Source organism: Felis catus, chromosome C1 (genome assembly GCF_018350175.1).
Source record: "Felis catus isolate Fca126 chromosome C1, F.catus_Fca126_mat1.0, whole genome shotgun sequence".
Taxonomy (NCBI): Eukaryota; Metazoa; Chordata; class Mammalia; order Carnivora; family Felidae; genus Felis; species Felis catus.
Window position 1 is genome coordinate 6,199,002 of NC_058375.1, and position 26,399 is coordinate 6,225,400.

General features: G+C 45.2%; 2 long non-coding RNA genes across 3 annotated transcripts; one reads left to right on the forward strand and one right to left on the reverse strand.

The window, feature by feature from the left end:
• Window positions 1–5,646: 5,646 nt before the first annotated feature.
• LOC109502067 lies at window positions 5,647–17,536 on the reverse strand. Of its 2 annotated transcripts, none has more exons than XR_006583882.1 (3): window positions 17,238–17,536; window positions 13,831–14,044; window positions 5,647–6,622 (listed from the first exon to the last, which is right to left on the reverse strand). It is a non-coding gene; the product is annotated as an uncharacterized LOC109502067 (long non-coding RNA). The 2 variants fall into 2 exon arrangements; XR_002160416.3 differs by having other exon boundaries at window positions 5,649–6,622; window positions 13,831–14,041; window positions 17,238–17,529.
• Window positions 8,310–18,902, forward strand: LOC109502064. The gene is made up of 3 exons (XR_002160411.3): window positions 8,310–9,828; window positions 11,326–11,470; window positions 18,765–18,902. It is a non-coding gene; the product is annotated as an uncharacterized LOC109502064 (long non-coding RNA).
• The last annotated feature ends 7,497 nt before the right edge of the window (window positions 18,903–26,399 follow it).

The window sequence follows — 26,399 nt, forward strand, 5'->3', positions numbered from 1 at the left end:
AAAATTGAGGGAAAATATTTTCAATACTTATAATATAATAATAATTATAATAAATTACCATAATATAATAAAGCTCTTACAAATTTGTAAGAAAAAATCAGAAAAATGGACAAAATATATGAACAAAAAATTCATAGAGAAATGTGTTCAATAAACATGATTCAATAATAATAAAATAAATGCAAATTAAAATACTCTCTCAGATTAGGGAAAAAAATTTACCTTCACAATACCCAGTATTGATGAGGATGTGGGAAAACAGGCACTTTGATGCACTGTTGGTAAAAATGTAGTCATCCCCTTTTTTAGAACACAATTTGGCAACAACCTATGAAACAATTAAACACCCATACCTTCGACCCAGAAATTCTACTTCTAGAAAGCCATTCTACAAATAATCTTGCATAAATGTATAAAAATAATACAAACATATATATAACTGCAACATTATTTATAATAGTGAAAACCTGAAAAAACCCAAACACCCATCAACAAAGAATGTTTAAATAAAGTATAGTACAAACATACAATGGAATACTTTATAGATTTCAAAAAGAATTAGGTAAATCTGAGTTGATACAGAACGACGATCGGGATTCGGAGTCAAGTTATAGAACAATTATGCAAAAGTATGAATCTATTTGCATTTTTTTAAATTTTTTATTTATTTTTATTTTTTTATTTTAGAGAGGGGGGCAGGGGTTGAGGGAGAGAGAGAGAATCTTAAGCAGTCTTCACATTCAGCACGGAGCCCAACTTGGGGCTCGATCCCACAAACCGTAAGATCATGCATGACCTGAGCCGAAACCAAGGGTCAGACACTCGACTGACTGAGCCACCCAGGCACCCCTATTTGATTTTTAAAAGGACGAGTTTGTAGGGGCGCCTGGCTGGCTCAGGCAGTTGAGCATGCAGCTCTTGATCTCAGGGCTGTGAGTTCAAGCCCCATGCTGGGTGTAGAGATTACTTAAAAATAAAAAAAAAGATCTTTTTAAAAAGAGGGACAAATTTGTATCTGCTTCAAAAATGTCTAAAAACACATTCACCAGGAAAATGTTTGTAGTGAGTCCGCTGGGCATGGAATGAAGAGTAACGAGGGAACAGGAGACAGACTTGATTTCATTTGACTCTGTTCTGTTTGATTTTTTTCTCTTCATATCAAGCATGTATAATTTTTATAATTTAAAAAAAAAAGAATTCAAGTTCTTTGAACATATGGCTGGTAACTAGCCTTCATAATTCACCAGAAGTACTCAAGCTTTAGAACAAGTAAATTATTTTCCTCTAAAATGCCTTCGGCAAAACTGGGGTGCTTTATCAAGCCTGGTAACAGACTGAAGCTTGTTTCTAGGCATTTTCTTTGAAATTGCCTTCCAAGATTATGTGGTGCAAACGCCAGCCAGCACTGTGCCCCAGCCACCTCCCTTTGCACTTTTTCTTTTTTTTTTAATGTTTGTTTTTTTTTTTTTAATTTTTTTTTCAACGTTTATTTATTTTTGGGACAGAGAGAGACAGAGCGTGAATGGGGGAGGGGCAGAGAGAGAGGGAGACACAGAATGGGAAACAGGCTCCAGGCTCTGAGCCATCAGCCCAGAGCCCGACGCGGGGCTCGAACTCACGGAACGCGAGATCGTGACCTGGCTGAAGTCGGACGCTTAACCGACTGCGCCACCCAGGCGCCCCTGTTTATTTATTTTTGAGAGAGAGATAGAGAGCGAGCAGGGGAGAGGCAGAGAGAGAGAGGGAGACAGAATCCCAAGCAGGTTCCATGCCATCAGCACAGAGCCTGATGTGGGGCCCGAACCCACAAACCATGAGATCATGACCTGAGCCGAAACCAAGAGTTGGATGCTTAACCAACCGAGCCACCCAGGCGCCCCTGCACTTTTTCAGGTGGAGCCAGAACAGAGCTCACTACTCCTTCCCACCGTGGTCTGTCTGCAGATGCTTAACGCTCACCTTAGGTTTACCGACACCGGGGGTTCGCTTCACAATGTGTTGTACATCAGAATTGCTGCCTCCTCAATCTTTTCTCTCAGAGCCAGTAAGTAACCCCCGATGGCCTTTGACAGTCCCTCCACTGAGCCGGAATGGAGCCCTGGGTGATTCTGGCCCTTACTGCATGAGGCACCTGTCACACATGCAAAAACATGTACAAAAGTGAAACAAACAGGGGCGCCTGGGTGGCTCAGTCGGTAAAGCATCTGACTTCGGCTCAGGTCATGATCTCATGGTTCACAGGTTCGAGCCCCGGGTCGGGCTCTGTGCTGGCAGCTCAGAGCCTGGACCCTGCTTTGGCTTCTGTCTCTCTCTCTCACTCTCTCTCTCAAAAATAAGTAAACATTAAAAAAAATTTTTTTTAAGTGAAACAAACATCTTTCCAAAATGCAAAGCCCTTTTCCTTTGTGCGGATGTGACTGATTATGGACGGCAATTAGGGTTCTCCACTCAACTCCAGACTCCGATGAATTTTCTTTCAACCAAAGTAGAAGTGGGTCTATACACCAACACACCTACAGGTAGATCTCAAGGAAACCCTGCTCCGCTAAACCATCAGATCCAGTGATCAATGATGCTTTTCTCTGAGTTATGCTTAGCCAGCCAACGCCACAGCATGCTGTCCGGAGGCAATGGGTGCCTTTGGGATGAGATCTAAACCCAACATCTGACCTCTGACCACATGTGGTCATTGAAAAGTCTCGTAGGGCTTCATGAAAGAATTAAGGGGAGGAGATGCTGATTTTCATTGTCCTGGCCCAATTCCAAGTTTGATCGTTCTCAGTCCTCCTCCTTTGTCTGCCTGCCATCTCACTGAGACGTGCTATTCCTCGGTTCCTGTTATAAACAGCTGTCCACTGTTACCCGAGCAAGCCAGAGAGCCGGCAAACTCCACCCTGGGGGAAGCTGCATTTCAAGATAAACATTTCCTCCGCATCTTTGGTAAATTACTCAGATTTACCTTGGAGGAAAGGTACAGTTTTCTAGAGAGAATAAAGGCATCGTAATGGGGAGTTAAAAATTATCCACAAGCCCTGTTTTGTCTAAACGGTGAACAAAGAAGACCGGAATTGATCACAAAGGGGCCCTCAGAAGGGGGAGTCCATAGGAAATAAATCTGAGATTCTGACATTTTATTTGGGAATCCAGAATTTAATCTTAAGCATTGATGAAGCAGGGGCTATTTGGCACCAAAATGCATTTCTCCAATCTGAGGCGTATTTACAAACAGAGCAAACAGGCCAGTGACTCCGTAAACCAAAGGAAACGAAACACATCCTCTGCCGTTCGAGCTTCAGTGTCTATGTTGGTCGTGTCTTGGCCCCTCGATTTAATGCTCCCTCCCTCCTTTCATTCAACACAAGACATCTTAATTTCAAAATATCATCCCCGAAGGTTTCCTTCTAATGCTCCAACTTCCAGAGTAATTACTCTCTTTAATCTTAAAAAGACAATTTAGGGGCACCTGGGTGGTTCAGTCGGTTAAGCGTCCGACGTCGGCTCAGGCCATGATCTCACGGTTCATGAGTTTGAGCTCTGTGCTGACAGCCCAGAGCGGGGCACCTGCTTCGGATTCTGTGTCTCCCTCTCTCTCTGCCCCTCCCCCGCTCATACTCTGTCTCTCTCTCTCTGTCTCTCAACATTAAAAATGTTTTTTAAAATTACTCTTAAAAACTCTGTTAACCTTTTACTTTTTTTAATATATATTTTTTAATTTTTTAACGATTATTCATTTTTGAGAGACAGAGAGTGAGCAGAGGAGGGTCAGAGAGAGAGGGGGACACAGAATCCGAAGCAGGCTCCAGGCTCTGAGCTGTCAGCACAGATCCCAAAGTGGGGCTCGAACTCACAAACCTTGAGATCATGACCAGAGCTGAAGCCAGTTGCTTAACCGGTTGAGCCAGCCAGGTGCCCCTACCCTCGATACATGTCAAAATAGTTAACCTTGGGGCACCTGGCTGGTTTGGTCGATTGAGCATCCAGCTTTAGGTCACGATCTCATGTTTTGTGGGATCGAGACCCATGTCAGGCTCTGAGCTGATGGTGTGGAGCTTGCTTGGGATTCTCTCTCTCCCTCTCTCTCTCTGCCCCGTCCCTGCTTGCACATGCTCTCTCTCTCTCTCTCTCTCTCTGTCTCTCAAAATAAACATTTAAAAAAAGTATTTTAAAAAATAGAATAGTTATCTTTATGGTGGATGTTTGGCCTCTTTTAAGTTTATTTACTTATTTATTTTTAAGTAATCTCTACCCCCAACATGTGACTCGAATTCATGACCCCAGAATCAAGAGCCACATGCCCTTTCAGTCAGCGAGGCGCCCCAATGTTTGGCTTTTCTTAACGAGAAAATACAAAAGAAGCAGACCACAAAATACAGAATGTTCATATTCTTTTGATCAATAAAAACATCATAAGAGGGGCAGCTGCCTGGCTCAGCATTCAACTCTTGGTCTCGGGGTTGTGAGTTCGAGCCCCACATTGGGTGGAGATTAGTTAAAAATAAAATTTGTTTAATTAAAAATGTCATAAGAATGATTTCCCAAACATCCCCCCAAAAGGCCATCAACCAATCTCCAAAAGAGCCCCATTACCTTCAAATTCATAGCAAATTCTTACTACAGATATAGGAAAGAGAACGCCTAGACAAGCTGTGACGGCTCTTTGCTATACACAGAAGTATGTTCCTCCTCTAACCTAGGAATACACAACTACAATCCCAGGGTGAAAGGAATCGTCTAGAGTCAGGGAGAGGTGACAAAGGGACAGAAAAACTTTGGGTAAACTGATTACCACTAATAAAGGAAATGAATTTCAGTCTCTGTAATTAAGGATAAAGTGCAGGAATAACAATACTTGGTTATATTTATTTATTTATACTGACTCTTGATTTCAGATCAGGTCATGATCTCATGGTTCCTGGGTTCAAGCCCTATGCCACGTTGGACTCCTTGCTGACAGCAAGGAGCCTGCTTGGGATTCTCCCTCTCCCTCTCTCTCTGCCCTTCCCCACTAGTGCTCTGTCTCTCTCTCAAAATAAATAAATAAACATTAAAAAAATTAAATATAAATAGATTTTTTTTATAATCTTACAGAATTTTTTTTAAACTTCTTTTAGAAGCCCCTGATAATATACTCACGAAGATGCACTCCCGAACCCAAAACAGAAATCAAATAGTATGGGTTAAAGACTCAAATGTGAAATGCAAAACTACAGAAATTTTAGATACAATGTATGAGAAGCTGTTGAATAAGACCTAAAAAGCACAATCTGGTGAAAGACACAATTGACTAAAATGATCTCAAAGACTTATTATGAGAAATTACATTAAAATAAGCGGGAAATCACATGTTGGGAAACGATCACTGTAATTTCCATAAGCATGACAGGATTAGTGATTAGAATCCATAAAGAATGCTTATAAATCTATTCAAGTTGGGGCCCCTGGGTGGCTCAGTCGGTTGAGCATCCGACTTCAGCTAGGTCATAATCTCACGGCCTGTGAGTTCGAGCCCCGCGTCAGGCTCTGTGCTGACAGCTCAGAGCCTGGAGCCTGCTTTGGATTCTGTGTCTCCCTCTCCCTCTGCCCCTCCCCTGCTCATGCTGTCTCTCTCTCCCTCTCTCTCTCTCTGTGTCAAAAATAAATAAACATTAAAAAAAATCTATTCGAGAAAGACAACCCAACAGAAAAGTGGTTGAAGGTAAGAACAGAGAATTGGCAGGGGCACCTGTGTGGCTCAGTCAATTGAGCATCCAACTCTTGATTTCAGCTCAGGTTATGATCCCAGGGTTGTGGGATCGAGCCCTGCACTGGGCTGCACGCTGAGCTGGGAGTCAGCTTGGGATTCTCTCTCTCCCTCCCTCTATACCCATCTGCCCTGCTTGAGCCTGCTCAATACATACATGCATACATACATACATACAGAAGTAAAGAACAGACAATCGGCAGAAGGATCTGTATGTCCAGTAAACACAAAACGATGTTCCATCTCTCATGTCCTCATTCTTGGCAGTTTCAATACACACATAGATGACCCTTCTAACAACTGGCTTCTTTTGTGTCTCTGTGTGTGTGTGTGTGTGTGTGTGTGCACATGCATGTGTGTATGTGTTTTAATTGTCAAATACACATAACAATTTATCATCTTCATTTTTGAGTGTGCAGCTCAATAAAGTACATTCACACCGTTGTGCAACCAGCCTCCATGTGCAAGATGAAAATCTTGCAAAATCAAAACTCTACATCCATGAAACAACAACTCCCCATTTTGCCCTCCTCTGCCAGCCCCTGGGAACTACTATTCTGCTACTATTTCTGTTTCTATGAATTTGACCACTCTAGATACCTTATATAAGTGAAATCAAACAGTATTTGCCTGGCTTATTTCAGTTAACATAACATCTTTGTATTGATTTGCTAGGGCTGACGTACAAAGTGCCACAGACTCAATGGCTGAAAACAGAAATGTATTTTCTCACAGTTCTGGAGGCTGTAAGTCTGAGATCAAGGTTCCAGCAGGTCTGGTTTCTCCTGAGGCCTCTCTCTTTGGCTCATAGGTGGCTGCCTTCTGATTGTGTCCTCACCTGGCTTTTTCCACGTGTGTGTATCCCTGGTGTCTCTTACTCTTCTTTAAAAAAAAAAAAAAAAAACCTTTTTTTTTCAGGTCACCTGGGTGGCTCAGTCGGGTAAGCTTCCGACTTCAGCTCAGGTTATCTCACAGTTTGTGGGTTCGAGCCCCGCATTGGGCTCTGTGCTGACAGATCAGAGCCTGGAGCCTGCTTCGGATTCTGTGTCTCCCTCTCACTCTCTGCCCCGCCCCCCCGCCCCCGCCACTCGGTGCTCTCTTTCTCTCTCAAAAATAAACATGAAAAAAATTAAAATTTTCATATTTATTTATTTTTGAGAGAGAGAGACAGAGAGTGAGCAGAAGAGGGGCAGAGAGAGAGGGAGACACAGAATCCAAAGCAGACTCCAGGCTCTGAGCTGTCAGCACAGAGCCCAATGTGGGGCTTGAACTCACAAACCCTGAGATCATGACCTGAGCCGAAGTTGGACGCTTAACTGACTGAGCCACCCAGATGCCCCTCTTCCTCTTCTTATATGGACATCCACCAGTCCTGTTGGATTTGGCTCCCATCCTTAAGATCTCACTTCCCCTTAATCACTTCTCTTAAAGACCCTATCTCTAGGGGGTGCCTGGGTGGCTCTGTCGGTTAAGTATCCTACTTCAGCTCAGGTCACGATCTCGCAGTCCGTGAGTTCGAGCCCCACGTCGGGCTCTGGGCTGACGGCTCAGAGCCTGGAGCCTGCTTCCGATTCTGTGTCTCCCTCTCTCTCTGCCCCTCCCCCGTTCATGCTCTGTCTCTCTCTGTCTCAAAAATAAATAAACTTAAAAAAAAAAAGACCCTATCTCTAAATATATATAGTCACACTGGGGGTGAGTATTCTTTTATTTTTTTTTAATTTTTTTTAACGTTTATTTATTTTTGAAACAGAGAGAGACAGAGCATGAACGGGGGAGGGGCAGAGAGAGAGGGAGACACAGAATCGGAAGCAGGCTCCAGGCTCTGAGCCGTCAGCACAGAGCCCGACGTGGGGCTCGAACTCACGGACCGAGAAATCGTGACCTGAGCTGAAGTCGGCCACTTAACCGACTGAGCCACCCAGGCTCCCCTGGGTGTGAGTATTCTTTCAAATTCAGGGGGACCTGTCCCTTTGTGCATCTGCAATGGTGACCTGTATAAACAGTCTGCACTGACTGCATTTGGACTAGCCCATTTCTCTTTTCTTAACAACATCTTAAACTGCTTTAATTAATTACTTAGCAGATTTATATAGCAGAACAAAAAATAACTACTTAGCCTCAGTGGCCTTTTTGGCCATAACAATGATTTGATCAAGAGTTTACTATTAATTTCATTTTAGGTGAAAGTTGGTAGCCACTGGCCCCTGGATTCAGTGCTTATGGTCACTGGTAAGGAGGTTTGAGACAAACTAGATCATTTGTTCGCTTACTTATTAGTGTACCTATTGTTTGCACCCTGCTGGAATGTGAACATCACAAAAGCAGGCATATTTGTTGAATCACAAGGAAGAGGGGTGTGGTGAGGAACAAAAATGCACATGAAGGGGTGCCTGGGTGACTCAGTCGGTCGAGCGCCCGACTTCGGCTCAGGTCATGATTTCACAGTCCGTGAGTTCGAGCCCCGCATCGGGCTCTGTGCTGACCGCTCAGAGCCTGGAGCCTGCTTCAGATTGTGTCTCCCTCTTTCTGACCCTCCCCCACTCATGCTCTGTCTCTGTCTCTCCAAAATGAATAAACATTAAAAAAAAAAAAAGAATTAAAAAAATGCACATGAAGCCCTCATAGTTGACTGGGGACATTGCTTAACTACATGTAAGATTGAGTTCACTCATAGTCAGTATGAGTATATAGCAGATTTGAGCTTTGGCATTGACTACTGTCAGGTGTAAATTTTTGAAAACTTTTTTTTTAATGTTTATTTTTGAGAGAGAGAGAGAAAGACAGAGGGTGAGCAGGGGAGGGGCAGAGAGAGGAGACACAGAATCTGAAGCAGCTCCAGGCTCCGAACTGTCAGCACAGAGCCCAACATGGGGCTTGAACCCACGAACCATGAGATAATGACTTGAACCGAAGTCGGACATTTAATCGACCGAGCCACCCATGTGCCCCATTGAAAACTTCTGAATGAAGTTGATTATAACACTTTGGGGGAAAAAACTACTTAGTTGAAGTCACTGAAATGTATCAAATCAACTTTTGTGATCTCATTTAAAATAAATTCTCTGTCCTCTAATATTTCTATTAACTCATGTTAATACAGATTAAAATAGACAAATGTTAAGTATACAGAGCTACGGGCATTGTTTTAATTTCAAGTATTCTCTGAGAACATGTGATTAGACCGTGTATAGAAAATGGTGTGTATATGTGTTCCAGAAGAATTCAGATTCTTGTCTTCCTGAAATAAATCTGAGTTGGTCCTAATACCACATCCCCAGTGACTCGACGCCCTCCTCCTCTTCTGTGTCTGTTTACATTCCATGGTCAAGCACTGTACCCTCTGCCTTCCACACACCCTCAGCAACCTGCCTCCTCACTTCCTAATATTCCCTGGGCCAAACCACAACCCTGGTGATAATTCCAACTTGCTGCCTGCTCGGCACCTGCACCTGCCCAGCCAAATGCGTCTGGCATCACACGGCCTGGGTTCATTTTAAATTCATGACCACAAACCTCAATCGGACTCTTAATGCCCTTGGCAATCAGAGGATACTTAACCCAGGTTCACTTCTCACCCAATGCTCCAGCAAGTTATCCACCTCCCTTCCTCCCTCCTCAAACCTCCAACCCCCCTCCCTTCTTTCTGAGGTCACTGTGGATATTGACGTGATCAGCAGAGGAAGTCCGCAGACTGCCCACTCCCCACATCTATCTCTCCATCTCTGAACCCCACCCGCTGGCTTCCTGCCTGCTACTGTAGATGAATCACCTACAGTCCTATGGAAGTCTAGCCCTCTGCTTTGACCCCTCCCCTCCCATCATTCATGAGTACCACTCAGCCCTTCTCCCCTTTATCTGGTACATCTTTTTTATTTTTATTTTTATTTATTTATTTTTTGCTGTCTGCTGGACCAAAACTTTTCCTACCGACAATGCCACGAAGCCCCGTGTTGCTAGAACGCAGAGCCAATTCTGTCTGCCACTTTCCTGACCTATTTGTAGCTTTTCATACAACTGATCGCGACCTGACAGACTCTTTCGGCTGGGCCGCCGGGACACAATCCTCCTGGTTTCCTGTTGTCTCACAAGTGAGTATTTCTCAGTGTTTTTCAGGGGTTCCTTTGCTTCTGCCCCAGCCTCTGAGTGTTGTAGCCCCCAGGTTTAGTCCTTTTCTGCACCTACAATCCGTCCCCTGTTGATTCCATTCCATTCGCTGTCATGACTTTAAAGACCACCTAATTGCTGATCATTCTCAAGTGTAAGTCTCCGACCCAGACCTCCCTCCTGAACCCCCGACACCTATAGGCCAAGGGCCGGCTCAGCATCTCCACCTGGATGTCTCAGGTATGTCAACTTTAATATCCCCAAACTAAGCACCTGCCCACCTGAGGTCTTCCCCATCTCAGTCAATAGCAACTCCACTCTTCCAGGTGCTCAAACTAAAACCTTTGAGTCTTTCACATCCGCATCCAATCCATCAGAAAAATCCTATTGGCCCTGCCTTCTAACGATGTCCATGAGCTCACTGCTTCTTACCACCTCTGCCACTACCATCATAGTGCAAGTCGCTGTCGTCTCTTGCTTGGATTATTGCAGTGGGCTCTTAATTTCTGACCCTCTAGAGAGTCTATTCCCAGTTTGGTAGCTGTGATTTTTTATAGTATAGGTTAGGGCGCCTGGATGGCTCAGTGGGTTAAGTGTTAAGTGCGGTAAGTGGGTTAAGTTCTTGGTTTTGGCTGAGGTCATGATCTCACAGTTCGTGGGATCGAGTCGCACATCTGGCTCCTTACTGACAGCTCAGAGACTGCTTGTGCTCTCTCTATCTTTCCGCCCCTCCCCCTGAAAGTAAATAAATAGGGGTGCCTGGGTGGCTCAGTTGGTTAAGCGTCCAACTTGATTTCAGCCCAGGTCATGATCTCATGGTTTGTAGGTTCGAGCCCCGTGTCAGGCTCTGTGCTGACAGCATGGAGCTTGCTTGGGATTCTCCTTCTCCCTGTCTCTTTGCCCCTCCCCTGCTCATGCTTGCTCTCTCTCTCTTTTAAAAATAAATACACATTTTAAAGAAAGAGAAAGAAAGAAAGAAAGAAAGAAAGAAAGAAAGAAAGAAAGAAAGAAAGAAAGAAAGAGGAAGGAGGAAAGAAAAAAAGAAAAAGAGAGAAAGAGAGGAAGGAAGGAAGGAAGGAAGGAAGGAAGGAAGGAAGGAAGGAAAGGTAAGTTAGATTCTCTCACTGTGCAGTTCAAAACTTGACAATGACCCTGTATCAGTCAAGATGATCCTGGTTATGTTGTGGTAACAAATAACCCCAAAATTTCAGGGACTTAAAATAGCGATCATTTCTGGGGCACCTGAGGGGCTCAGTCGGTGAAGCGTCCAACTCTTGATTTCAGCTCAGGTCATGATCTCACAGTTCATGAGCTCGAGCCCCAAGTCAGGCTCTGAGCTGACAGTGTGGATCCTGCTTGGGATTCTCCCTCTCTCTCTCTCTCTCTCTCTCTCTCTCTCTCTGCCCCACCCCCGCTCACACAAGCTTTCTCTCTCTCCCTCTCTCAAACAAATAAACAGTGATCATTTCTTTCTCATGCAGCACATCCATCTGAGGCAGCAGCAGGGAGCCGCTCGTCACCACCGTTGATCGTTGATCGGAGACTGGGGCTTTCAGCTCAGGATCCTACTTGGATGTTTCTGGTCGCCTTGGCAGAAGAGTAAAAAGCTCTAGAAAATTATCACTGGTAATCAACTGCCTGTAAAGCAAATTCTCAAAGCTCAGTGGCCAGAACTGTTCGCACGGCTTGATACGTCCTTAAGACGGCCAGGAAGTGTCATCCCGCTCCATTCTGAGGGCCGGGAGCTAGAAATAACGTGGTGCTCTCCTGAACACCACGGGCTCCCAGCAGTGCTCAAGATAGAAAAGCACAGTCCTCTGGGACGCCTGGGTGGCACAGTCGGTTGAGCGTCCGACTTCAGCCAGGTCACGATCTCGCGGTCCGGGAGTTCGAGCCCCGCGTCGGGCTCTGGGCTGATGGCTCAGAGCCTGGAGCCTGTTTCCGATTCTGTGTCTCCCTCTCTCTCTGCCCCTCCCCCGTTCATGCTCTGTCTCTCTCTGTCCCCCCCCAAAAAAAAAAAAGTTGAGAAAAGCACAGTCCTCACACCAGCTTGTGAAGCTCTGCATTAGCAGCCGTCGCCCCCACCTCTCTGGCCTCACCGCCCCCTGCTCTCTCCCTGCTACTGTTACCATTGCCTCCGAGACACCTTTCCTCCGCCTGCCTGGCTCTTCCTTCAACGATCTGTACGATAATTCCTTCCCCTCCTACCCTGACCGGTTTACTTCAAATTGTAATCCACCCCTTCTCCATCGCTAATCCTCACCCTACTCTCTACACGCACACCTGCACAAAAACTTCACGAGGGCAGGGAAGGCAGGGGCCGTGTCTGTTTTGTCCACGGATGTGCCCCCCACAAGCCAAGCCCAGATCAGCACCTGCACAAGACAGGAGCTCAGGAATTGTCGCTTCGGTGAATGATCCTCACTAGTGGTCAGGAAAATACAAAGGAAACCCGCAAAACATTGCTTCACACCCATGAGATGAGAAAGCGTACAAGTGTGACAGTTGCAAGCCCTGATGAGGAGTTAGTGAGAGGAAACTCCTGCGTTGCTCAAGAGTGCATGCTGGGTGCAGCCACTCTGGGCAATCTGGCACTCTGGAGTCAAGTCCAAGGTAAGTGCGAATCGTTACGATCCGGCAATTTCACTTCCCAGTGTTCACCTTGAAGAACCCTCATCCATGGGGCGCCTGGGTGGCACAGTCGGTTGAGCGTCCGACTTCAGCCAGGTCACGATCTCGCGGTCCGGGAGTTTGAGCCCCGCGTCGGGCTCTGGGCTGATGGCTCAGAGCCTGGAGCCTGTTTCCGATTCTGTGTCTCCCTCTCTCTCTGCCCCTCGCCCGTTCATGCTCTGTCTCTCTCTGTCCCCAAAATAAAATAAAAACGTTGAAAAAAAAAATTTAAAGAACCCTCATCCACATATGTGCAAGGAGCCATGCAAAAAGATGTTCACAACAGCATTGCTTACAATAGGGGAAAAAATGGCAACAACTAGAATTTCCATCAGCCAGACACTGGATAAATGATTGTCATATCCGAGGGACCATCGTAAAGCAGTTACAATGAATTATTTTATAAGTATTGCCTTCCAGTGTGAGGAGAATGGAAGCTGCTTTCTTCAACGTTTTTTATCTTATTTTTGGGACAGAGAGAGACAGAGCATGAACGGGGGAGGGGCAGAGAGAGAGGGAGACACAGAATCGGAAACAGGCTCCAGGCTCCGAGCCATCAGCCCAGAGCCCGACGCGGGGCTCGAACTCACGGACCGCGAGATCGTGACCTGGCTGAAGTCGGACGCTTAACCGACTGTGCCACCCAGGCGCCCCTGGAAGCTGCTTTCATTCACACAGCAGGAAACCAAGCTGAGAAATCTGAAAATCTGCAATTATTTTTAGACCTGTCAGAGAACTGAGGTCACAGGGCAAGCTGCCAAATTGCAGAGCCAAAGGTGCCAAAGGTGCAGAGAATCACAACTTACCTGAGCAGAAACTCCACGGGAACCAGTACCTGAGAAGGTATTCTAGTCGACATATTGCTGGAGGCTCAGCGCGGATAAGCTTGAAAGTTAAAAACTCCAGGGGCCCCTCACACTTGTGAGTTTTACCCCCAGGAGCCCTTCCAGATCCTCACAGTAAAGATCCAGAAAAAAACCCCCTCACACCTCAGCAGGGGAAAGGGGAAAGGAGCCGTTTTGGTACATAGCCCGAGGATTCTGTGCCTCTTAACAAGCCCTGCCCTCAAAAGAAACCATTTCACCAGAGCCTCGTGGACCCAAGAGAAGGGAAATATCCAGCTGCAACCCCCTCGAGCCTTTCTACCTTACCAAAGCGGGTAAGGGAGCTGAGAAGCCCTGGGAAGTCACAGCCCACAGGCACAGGCTCACCAAAAGACCAAGACCTCATACTCTACACCCATCATGTCCTATTCCAACTGCAGAAAATCACAGGCAAAGACAAATTTTGAAAGAGGCCAGAGGAAAAGGACTTACCTATGGAGGAGAGAGGAAAGAATGACACAGAATTTCCCTTCGGAAACCACGCAGGCAAGAAATGGATGGAAATATTGAAAGTGTTGAAAGAGGGGCACATCTGGGTAGCTCAGTCGGTTAAGCATCCAACTCTTGATCTCCGCTCAGGTCTTGATTGATCTCAGGGTTGTGAGTTCAGGCCCCACATTGGGCTCCGTGCTGGGCATGAAGACTACTTAAAAAAAAAAAATTTTTTTTTTAAAAACATTGACCGGGGGGGCGCCCGGGTGGCTCAGTCGGTTAAGCGTCTGACTTTGGCTCAGGTCATGATCTCACAGTACAGGAATTCAAGCCCCGCGTTGGGCTGTGTGCTGACCAGAGCCTGGAGCCTGTTTCAGATTCTGTGTCTCCCTCTCTCTCTGACCCTCTCCAGTTCATGCTCTGCCTCTCTCAATCTCAAAAATAAATAAACGTTAAAAAAAAATTTTTTTTGAAAGAAAAAAAATTCACTAACTTAGAATCCTGTATCCAGTGAAGTTATCCTTCAAAAGTCAAGGAGGCAGACGCCTGGCTGGCTCAGTCAGAAGAGCATGCGACTCTTGATCTCGGTGTCGTAAGTTTGAGCCCCACGTGGGTGTAGAGATTACTTAAAAACAAAAACATCTAGGGGCACCTGGGTGGCTCAGTCGGTTAAGCCTCCGACCTCAGCCAGGTCACGATCTCGTGGCCCGTGAGTTCGAGCCCCACGTCAGGCTCTGGGCTGACGGCTCGGAGCCTGGAGCCTGTTTCCGATTCTGTGTCTCTCTCTCTGCCCCTCCCCTGTTCATGCTCTGTCTCTCTCTGTCCCGAAAATAAATAAACGTTGAAAAAAAAATTTTTTTTAATAAATAAATAAATAAACATTAAAAAAATTAAAAAAAAACAAAAACATCTTTTTTTAAAATTTTTTTTTTCAACGTTTATTTATTTTTGGGACAGAGAGAGACAGAGCATGAACGGGGGAGGGGCAGAGAGAGAGGGAGACACAGAATCGGAAACAGGCTCCAGGCTCCGAGCCATCAGCCCAGAGCCTGACGCGGGGCTCGAACTCCCGGACCGCGAGATCATGACCTGGCTGAGGTCGGATGCTTAACCGACTGCGCCACCCAGGCGCCCCAAAAACATCTTTTTTTAAAGTTATTTATTTATTCAGAGAGAGAGAGAGAGAGAGGGAGAGAGGATGAGCGGGGGAAGGGCAGAGAGAGAGAATCCCAAGCAGGTTCCTTGCTTATCAGCACAGAGGCCAAGGCGGGGCTTGATCCCATGAACCATGAGATCTTGACCTGAGCCAAAGTCAAAACTCAGACACTTAACCTACCGAGCCACCCAGGTGCCCCCAAAATAAAAAATCTTTTAAAAAGGAGTAAGGAGAAATAATTTCTCAAACCAAAAACAGAATTTGTTGCCAAGTAGGCATACTTTCCAAAAAGTATTAAAGTGAGTTCTTCATAGAGAAGGAAAGGACATTGGTCAGAACTCAGATCTACAAAGAAAGGAAGAGCATTAGGAAATAACGAATAAAGGTAAAATGATTTACGTGTAGTGATACAAAAAAAAAATTCTAAGGAGCGTAATGCTGAAGGAAAAAGGCAATTTGCAAACAGACATTTATAGAATGAAATCATTTATAAGATTTATAAAAACATACTATACAATGCTGGAGTATTATGTGGATACATGTATAAAGGAGTACAAATATAAAAAGTCACTATGGAGAGTCAGACCAACTTCAATCTAGGTTAAGCCTATGAAGGTTGGCAGGACTGTGGCGTGAGAAGAAACTTGGCTGTATTTGTAATATTTTATTTCCTTAAAAAATATCTAAAGCAAATATGCAAAAAGAACATTTTTAAAAATTTATTTGTCGGAGCACCTGGCTGGGTCAGTTAGTACACTATGTGACTCTTGATCTCAGGATCAAGACCATAGGTTCGAGCCCATGTTGGATGTAGAGATTACTTAAAAATAAAATCTTTAGGGGCACCTGGATGGTTCAGTGGGTTGAGTGTCCGACTTCAGCTCAGGTCATGATGTCACAGTTCATGAGTTCAAGCCCTGCATTGGGCTCTGTGCTGACAGCTCAGAGTCTGGAGCCCGCTTCAGATTCTGTGTCTCTTTCTCTGTCTTCCCCTCCCCCATTCATGCTGTCTCTCTCTCTCTCAAAAATAAACATATAAAAAAAATTGTTTTAGGGGCGCCTAGGTGGCTTAGTCGGTTAAGTGTCTGACTTCGGCTCAGGCTGTGATCTCAACCGTTGGTGAGTTCCAGCCCCATATCAGGCTCTATGCTGACAGCTCAGAAGCTAGAGCCTGCTTTGGATTCTACGTCTCCCTCTCTCTTTGCTCCTCTCCCATTTGTGCGCTCTCTCTCTCTCTCTCTCTCTCTCTCTCTCTCTCTCTTTCTCTCTTTCTCTCAAAAATAAATAAATATAAGAAAACTTTTTTAATAAAAAGTAGAAAATCATAAAAAATAAAATAAAATCTTTAGGGGCACCTGGATGGCTCAGTCGGTTAAGTGTTCGACTCTTGATTTTGGCTCAGGTCATGATCTCAAGGTTCATGGGTTAAAGCCCTGCATCAGGCTCTGTGCTGACAGTGTAGAGCCTGCTTGGGATTCTCTCTCTTCCTCTCTCTCTGCCCCTCACCTGCTTATGCACATGTGTTCTCTCCCGCAAAATAAATAAACATTTTAAAATAATAAATCTTAAAAAAATAAAAATAAAAATCTATTTGTTATGTTCTGTACTTAGAATGTTAAGGAAAAAAATTTTTTTTTAATTTTTTTTTCAACGTTTTTATTTATTTTTGGGACAGAGAGAGACAGAGCATGAACGGGGGAGGGGCAGAGAGAGAGGGAGACACAGAATCGGAAACAGGCTCCAGGCTCCGAGCCATCAGCCCAGAGCCCGACGCGGGGCTCGAACTCACGGACCGCGAGATCGTGACCTGGCTGAAGTCGGATGCTTAACCGACCGCGCCACCCAGGCGCCCCGGAAAATTTTTTTTTTAATTTTAAGAAAAATAGTAGCCAATGGGATGCCTGGCTCACTCAAGGGGTAAATCATGCGACTCTTGATCTCAGGGTTGTAAGTTCCAGCCCCACAGTGAATGTAGAGATAATTTAAAAATAAATTATCTTAAAAAAAAAAAAAAAAGGTACCTGGGTGGCTCAGTCAGTTAAACATTTGACTTTGGCTCAGGTCATGATCTTGCGGTTGGTGAGTTCAAGTCCTGCCTTGGGCTCTGCGCTGACAGCTCAGAGCCTGAAGCTTGCTTCGGATTCTGTGTCTCCCTGTCCCTCTGACCCTCCCTCGCCCATGATCTGTTTCTGTCTCTGTCTCTGTCTCTCTTTGTCAAAAATAAACATAAGAAAAATAAAATAAAATTTACCTTAGAATCTTATGATATTTCATCAGGGTAGAACCCTTGAAGTCACCTAGTCAGACTCTGGTCTCAGCATCTTAAATATTATTGATTACTGTTTGGGTTGAATTGTGTCCCTAGTCCTAACTCCTATTCCCTCAGAATGTGACCTTGCTTGGAATAAGGTTGTTGCAGAGACAATGAGTTAAGATGATGTCATACTGGAGTAGGGTGGGCCCTTAATCCAATAGAACTGATGTCCTCATAAGAAGATGACCATGTTAGGGGCACCTGGGTGGCTCAGTCAGTTGAGGATCCGACTTAAGCTCAGGTCATGATCTCGCGGTCTGTGAGTTCGAGCCTCGCACCGGGCTCTGTGCTGGCAGCTCAGAGCCTGGAGCCTGCTTCGGATTCTGTGTCTCCCTCTCTCTGCCCCTCTCCTGTTCATGCTCTATCTCTCTCTCTCTCTCTGTCAAAAATAAATAAACATTAAAAAAGAAGATGACCATGTTGAAAAATGAAAAAGAAGATGGCACGTAGAGACACAGACACAGACACTCAGGGAGAAATCCATGTGAAGATGGGGACAGAGGTTTGAGTGATGTGTCTACAAGCCAAGGGACACCAAGGGTGGCTGGCAGCCACCAGGAGCCAGGCGAGACACCTGGAAAAGATTCTCCTTCAGAGCCCTCAAAAGGAAGCAACCCTTGGGTGCCCGGCTGGCTCAATGGGGTGTGCTACTCTTGACCTTGGGGTTATGAGTTTGAGTCCCATCTTGGGTGTAGGGATTACTTAAAAATAAAATCCTTTATATATTTTTTTTCAACGTTTATTTTTTATTTTTGGGACAGAGAGAGACAGAGCATGAACGGGCGAGGGGCAGAGAGAGAGGGAGACACAGAATCGGAAACAGGCTCCAGGCTCTGAGCCATCAGCCCAGAGCCCGACGCGGGGCTCGAACGCACGGACCGCGAGATCGTGACCTGGCTGAAGTCGGACGCTTAACCGACTGCGCCACCCAGGCGCCCCAAAAAAAATCCTTTATAAAATAAAATCTTTTATAGATGATATAGATAGATATAGATATAAATTTACATATACATATACATATACATATACATATACATATACATATAATTTTCTTTCCAGAAAGATAGCAGCGATGCCGACATCTTAGTTTTGGATTTTCCGCCTCCAGAACTGCAAGGCAACAAATTTCTATTGTCTTAAGCCACCCAGTTTGTGGTACTTTGTGAGAAATAAGGAAACTAAGAGAATAATCTTGTTTCGGTGGGTTTTGCCTCCTGACGTGTATCACATTAAGCATCTTTGAAACACAAGACTCTACCAGCACACATTCCACACGCTCTCAGCACAATGACGTCATCACATGTCACACAGCTTCTGCAAACCCCCACTGTGCACCTGCCCTGGGATGAGAGCGGCAAAGGCAAGTAACATCTTAGTTTTTTATGAAATGTTTTTGACCTCACAGACCCCAAAAAAGGGTCTCTTGAGAGCTGCCTACTAATCTAAATCCTTTCTTTTTTATAGATGCAGAAACTGAAGCTTAAGGATAAGAAGGAGACTCCCCTCAGCTTTGGGCCGATTAGAGTCTCAGCTTCCTGACTCAACTGTGGGGGTTCCTTGAACAACAAAGCCACAGAACAAATGTTTAGAGGAGGGGCAAAGGCAAGTAACTTGTGTGAAACCAACTAGTTCGTCTAGACTAGACAGTGCTTTATTCTTTGTTATATCATTAAGTACAAGTCCTTCCTCCTCCTTCCCTTCTTTTCTTCCTTCCTCCCTCTTCCTTCCTTCCTTCCTTCCTTCCTTCCTTCCTTCCTTCCTTCCTTCCAAGTAAGCTTTACGTCCAACATGAGGCTCGAACTCACGACCCTGAGATCAAGAGTCGTGTACTCTACTGACTGAGCCTGCTGGGTGCCCCAAGTACAGGTCCTCTAAATTGACTTGTGCACAACACTCGTTTTATTTTATTTTATTTTATTTTATTTTATTTTATTTTATTTTACTTTTAAATTTTTTTTAACATGTATTTATTTTTTGAGAGACAGAGAGAGAGAGCACGAGCAGGGGAGGGGCAGAGAGAGAGGGAGACACAGAATCCAAAGCAGGCTCCAGGCTCCGAGCTGTCAGCACAGAGCCCGACGGGGGGCTCGAACTCACGAACCGTGAGATCATGACCTGAGCCGAAGTCAGTCGCCTAACAGACTGAGCCACCCAGGCGCCCCTTTTTTTTTTTTCTTTCTTTTTTTTTTTTTGCACTCGTTTATTTTAAAAAGGGATTTAGGGGTGCCTGGCTGGCTGAGCCGGTAGAGCATGGGACTCTTGATTTCAAGGTCATAAATTCAAGCCCCACACTGGGTGTGGAGCCTACTTAAAAAAAGTGATATAAAGGGTATGGCCCACATTTTAAGAAACAAGAGTAAGCTCTTTTCCCCAAATTCTAAGGCAACATCTGATTGCGATGCCAAGGATCCTAGGGTACCCATGACCGCCCCCCACCCCCGGGGTTGGCATGACGAAAATGTGCACGTGGATGTGTGTGAGCAGCTGACATACGCACGTCTTTGGTGAGAAGGAGCCATAGTGATCCTCGGGTTCTCAAAGGGGGTCCATGACGCAGAGATTACACGCCACTGCAACAGGGAAAGGTCATCCAAGCAAGGCTGACTTAGAGGCTTTCTCTCTTGGCTGTGCGAGGACTTTGAAATCAGGCTGCTTCTCCCTTCTCTGCCCACAGGACAAGTCTTTCTGCACCAGCCTCCGCAGATGTGTGGATGGGACCTCCCTCAGCCTTGAGCCTCTCATGCCACTGTCTTGTGACCTGAAACCAGATGTTCATGAAAGAGCTAATTCATTAAAAAGTCATGTGAAGAATGACCTCTGCCTGCAGTAACCATCAAATAGCAGAATAACTCAGGGCTGTAGGGACAGAGAGGGGGCACCAAGAGCAGAGACTTCATGAAGTCTTCATGAAGCAGAGAGAGACTCCATGCTTTCACTCTCTGTTTGGCCCAGAACAACCAAATGTTGATATAAATACAAACCTTGGAACAGTGATGTTTAAAATTCTAAACATTTTATTTAATACGTGTACATACATTGGATGGATCTTGATGGACTGAATTCAGCTGTAGGTAACTAAGATTTTTCTTTTTTTTAAAATTTTTTTTTCAACGTTTTTATTTTATTTTTGGGACAGAGAGAGACAGAGCATGAACGGGGGAGGGTCAGAGAGAGAGGGAGACACAGAATCGGAAACAGGCTCCAGGCTCCGAGCCATCAGCCCAGAGCCCGACGCGGGGCTCGAACTCACGGACCGCGAGATCGTGACCTGGCTGAAGTCGGACGCTTAACCGACTGAGCCACCCAGGCGCCCCTAAGATTTTTCTAATTGGAAATAAAGAGCAAAATAAAAGCATATATATACACATATATATATACATATATACACACATATATGTATATATACACACATATATGTATATGTAAATATATGTATATAAATATTTGAGATAAAATCTTGTCTTTGTTCCTCCAACTATCTAAAGTTCAATTTCATGATAACCAAATACTTTAGTCATCTGTCTTTGCACAATCATGTTCATTAATCAGCTGCACTTTCCTGAATCATTATTTTTGGAGGATTCTGAGCGAAGAAACTTAGCAGATTGATTTCTCATCTGAACACCAAAATATGCAGCATAAAAACAATTAAAAAAAAAAACCTTTAGTTGAACTGTTCGAAATAACTCATCGTTTATTTTTGCACATTCTGTGGCACAACGGTAAGGTGTCATGGCCACTTCTGGAAAAGGAAATTTATCTTCCAAGAAGCGTATTGGTTCACCTCCAAATTCACAAATGCTGCGGTTGCTTATGGCCGAAGAAGGTCTTCCCCCTCCAGTAGGGATTTAACTGCATCTACCCCAGGTTCCCTACTTATGTATTCTGATGATACCTTGCAGCAACAGAAAGTAGTTCACTCTTGCTTTTTATCTGGTAAAATATCACAGTTTAATTAAATTATTTTGGTCCGAGTCCAAAACACCCTCTTCACGATGTCCTGGAAGTTATAGGTTTTCCGATGGATGCCAAGGCTATTAAGACTGTACGTACATTATGATCATTATGGGTCCATGTATTATGGTCATCTCTATTTTACAGTTCATTATTTAATAGTGCTTGTCTAAAAGGCCAAAGTCTTTACAGGATCATTTGGCTCATTGGCGACTTGGCTAATTTACAAATAATTCCACAAATATTTTCCTGTCAGCGATGCTTGTTGACAAAGATCTGATTCAGGAGATGGAATCTTCAGATTATAAATGCCACACTGCCTGAACCAGATGCCCTTCAGCATTTCCTTATTCCAAATAATACCACTTTGTTAAATAGATATGATACGCACTCATAATACGGCAATCTGCTTTTTTAAAAAATCATCTTCCTTTCATTATAAGTCTCAGAAATCGGTAATCTAAGTTGTATCTCCTGGCCATTAATGTGCACTAATATGTGGTTTCATATAAAAAATAGGAAAGCTGAAGAAATGGAAAAAATCTCAAGAGATATTTTTCCTAACAAAATATTTTCTATTTCTAATGAAACCAATAAAAAGCACAAAAATTCGAAAGGGATCAGATAAATGCAATAAATCGTCCCAAAGAATAAAATGCATTTAATGTCTATATGACTGTTCCCTGCACTAGGAAATGCATCAGGGATACATTAGCCACATCGCTGCGATTCTGGCCAATAGCCTCTTTGTCAACCTGTCCCTTATGGAGGAACACAAATCGATTTCTTTTTTCTTCACAAATCGATCTTTGATGCTCATTAAAAAGAGCGAAGTGATTCTTTCATTCACATCTTAACTCAAAATCTCAACCTTTTTGTTTATTCACAAAGGATAAGAACGTCAGAGCTATCTGTAATAACTGGTCCGTCATACAAATATTTGTTCCCTGACTGTGCAAGGCTTTCCTGGGAGCAGAGCCTCCCTTTGGGTCCAGCAAGTAAGTAGGTATCTTAGAAGCCCCCATGATGCTTTGCACTTCCTAACTACGAGCCATTCCTTTGAGGTTGGTACACTTCTGAGAACAGATCTGAACGGGTCATCTTGAATTACTTTGGTCCACGACTGCACTTCTGCCAGTGAAGACACGGACGCATGGCAGAATGGTTAATCAATAATTATTAAGCCAGAGGTTAGACCAGGAAGGGTCCTTCCAGATAAAGTAGTTATCTAGTGTGACCATCTGGGGGGAGGGGGAAAGTCAATGTGGAATCATACTTAATGTATATAAAATAAAACCTTAGTTACTTAGAGAGTTAAATCGAATATGGGGTGCCTGGTTGGCTCGGTTGGTAGAGCTTGCGACTCTTGATCTCAGGTTCGTGAGTTCGAGCCCCACGTCAGGTGTAGAGTTTACTTAAATAAATAAAGAGTTAAATATAACAAATAAAAATATTTAAACCTGGGGGATATTTAGGTGACCTCTGCCCCTTTCAGTCTTCCAACCTCCAAACATTGGATGGCTTTGGGGCCCAGACCTCAGGTCTTTCTTTTTTCTCTCTGCACTCACAAGCTGGGTGCCTTACGTGTATTTGAGTTCATGCTGACAGCTCCCAGATGTGTGCTCCAGCCCAGACCTCTTCCCGGAGCTCTGGACTCATAGATCCACAAGCCTTCGTGGCATAGTCGACGCGATATCTTAAACCAATCGGGGCCCAAACCTCACTCCTGCTTTTCTTCCCTTAAACCTGCTCCTTCCCGGGGTTTCCTTATCTGGGCCCATGGCAACTCCATCGGTCCAGTTGTTGGAGCCAAAAACCTCAGACCCATCCTTGATCTGCCTCTTTTATACACCCCACATCCAACCTACTGGCAAATCCTGCCTTCAAAATTAATTCAGGCTTGGGGTGCCTGGGTGGCTCAGTCGGTTAAGTGTCTGATTCTTGATTTCAACTCAGGTCATGATCTCACGGTTTGTGAGATTGAGCCCTGCGTCGGGCTCTGGGCTGATAGCACAGAACCTGCTTAGGATTCTTCCTCTCTCCCTCCCTCTCTGCCCCTCCCCTGCATGCATGCACTCTCTCTTAAAAAAAAAAAAAAAAAAAAGTAGATTCAAGCTCTGCCCACTTCTAAGCACCCGGACTGCTGCCCTGGTCCAGACACTATCTTGTGTCCCCTGGATTACGGAAGTAGCTTCCTCACCACCAACTCTGACACTCCACGCCCAGTAGAGACACCAGAGGGATTGTTTTAAAGCTGGAGTCAGGTTTTGCCTTTCTCCCCTTAAATGAATCCACTGGCTTCCAACTCATTCAGAGAGAAACCAGAGGATATACCAGGGGCCTACAAAGTCCCACGTGATCTGGCCCCGCCTTTTCTCTATGGCCTCGTTTTCCACTTCTCTTCATCTGGGCCATTTTGTTTCAGCCCCCCTGGCCTCCCCGCTCTTATTCACACAGATAATAGGTTTGGCACCCCAGGGTATTGGCATTTGTCATCTTTTGCCTGCAGGGCCCTGTTGTGGGTTGAACGGTTTCCCCCAAAAAGGTGTGGCCCAATCCCAGCCCCCCTGTCCTTGTGAATGGGACCCTATTTGGAAATCGGGTCTTTGCAGATGTAATCAAGTTAAGACGAGGTTATACTGGGTTCGGGTGGGCCCTAAAAACATCCAATGACTGGGGTTCTTGGAAGGAGAGAGAAATTCAGAGACGCAGAAGACACAGAGAGGAAAAGGCCACGGGGTGACGAGACAGAGATCGCTCTGTCCTCTTTCCGATTCTCTCCGAGTGACATAAACCCTGCTGCTTCCCTAGCTTTTCCCGGCTGAGTCCCCAAAAGAGGATATTGATTGTTCCTTTGGCTTTACATTCTTACTGCACCTCTCATATTCTTGAAACAAGGTGGACGCCTTTTCCTAAGGGAGGGGCAAAGGAAGTGGGAAAAAGAAAAGCACAAATATTAATAGTTCAAGATCTTCAAGATACTATCTTGCTTTAGTAACTAGCGGAAGAGTGAGGTTCACCCGAGGGCAGTACTAGAGTGAACACAAACCTTAACCCGTTCGTAGCCAGATACCTCCCTCCCCCATTCCTTTCTTCCACATCTGACTCCTACAGCTAATCCTCCATGATTGCGAGGCAAAAATGGGAGGCGCCTGGCTGGCTCAGTCGGTGGAGTGTGGGACTCTTGGTCTCAGAGTCCTGAGCTTGAGTCCCATGATGGGCATAGAGTTTACTTAAAGAAAAAAAAAAAAAAAAAAAGACTTGGGTATGTCAATTACATCTCAATAAAATTGAAAAAATAAAGATTAAAAAAAAAAGAAGAAAGAAAAACGGTGGGAACCCATGATGTCAATGGGATGAGTAGGAACAGGTAATATATTGAACGGGCTTTCTGCCCTGCAAAGATCTGAGCAAATGGAAGTGAGGCTTTTGCTGCTATAACGGGCCCAGAACATCACGATCCCAGCTCTGATACTTACACGTTGGCGTTTCAGAGGTGGGGCCACTGCCATGCACCCCACCCCGGCCGTGGGCCGATGACTCAGGTGGCAGAGGGTCTGTGGGAGGCACCAGATGGAAAGCTGCAAAGACCAACAGTGGGAGGGACAGAGGACTGAGTCCTCGTGGGGCCGTATTCCAGGAGAGAGACAGCGAGAATGCTTTCAGTGCCTGGAGACAGAAGCGTGGTCAGTTTGTTTTCCTTATTGAAAAACGGTTCAGATTCCCATGCATTTTCTGTTCCATTTTCTATCCTAGCGTGGTTGCGCATGACGGACGGAAAAGATCACTGAGTACACTTTTGGCGTGTAAAGCTCTGTAAGAAACCGTCGTGGGCATAATAGGGAAGAAACCTCCTGTAAGAGAGGGTGGGAGGAGTAGTTGGAGGACTGGGGTTTTGTTCACCGCTCCAGGCAAACCAGTTTAGGGGCCCTGAGGACAGAAGGAAGGGTCATCTCCCTGGAGAAAGACAAAACCATCTGGCCAGAGGCAGAGCTCCAGTGCAGGGGACTTACCCGTAGCTAACTGGGCGAGCCTCCAGCAGTGCCCGCGGGTGCCCGGGGCCGGTGGATGCCCCCACGGCCAGCCTTGCTCAGGGCTGGGTCCTTCCTGATGTAAACCCTCTGCTTTGCCCGCATCCTGCAAAAACATGGAAGGACCCACGGGGGCGCCTGGGTGGCTCAGTCAGTTAAGCGTCCCACTCTTGATTTCAGCTCAGGTCATGATCACATCGTTCCTGGGTTCGAGACCCGGTTGGGCTCTTGCGCTGGTAGCGTGGGGCCTGCTTCGGATTCTCTTTCTGCCCCGCCCCCCCGCTCGTGCTCTCTCGCTCTCAAAATAAACATTAAAAAAAAAAACAAACAAACCATGGAAAGTCCCTTTTGCTCAGGACTTCACAGCAAGAACAGAGGCCCAGACAGAGGTGCCAGATGTCTGTCTGTGCCCAGCCCTGACTGCTCCGAGGCTCCAAGGGGAGAACATAGGGGTCAGGACCTGGACAGGGCTGCTTAGCCCACCTGTGCCCTTGAACTGCTTCTTCTCCTGGGGGCTCCTCTGTCTTCTCTTTGCTGAAAGCTGTTACAGAAAGGGCTTTACCTTTACTGGAGGGTCATTTTCCCTCCCTCTTCCTCATTCTTTGGTTACGAGGGCCAAAGGAACAGAATTCCTTTTTTGTTTGCTTGCTTGCTTCAGGGTTTTATTTAAATTCTAGTTAGTTAGCATATAGTGTAAGATTTATTTCAGGAGTAGAGTTTAGTGATTCATTACTTACATATAACACCCAGAGCTCATCCCAACAAGTGCCCTCCTTAATGCCCACCACCCATTTAGCCCATCCTCCCCACATTCCCTCCAGCAGCCCTCAGTTTGTTCTCTATAGTTAAGAGTCCGTTTTATGGGGGCGCCTGGGTGGCCTAGTCAGCTAAGTGTCCGCCTTCAGCTCAGGTCATGATCTCATAGTTCATGAGTTCAAGCCCTGCATCGAGTTCTGCACTGAGCTTGGGATTCTCTCTCTCTCCCTCTCCCTCTCAAAATAAATAAATGAACTAAAAAAGAAAAACGTCTGTTTTATGGTTTGCCTTTCTCTCTTTTTCCCCCCCCATGTTCATCTGCTTTGTTTCTTAACTTCCACATATGAATGAAATCGTA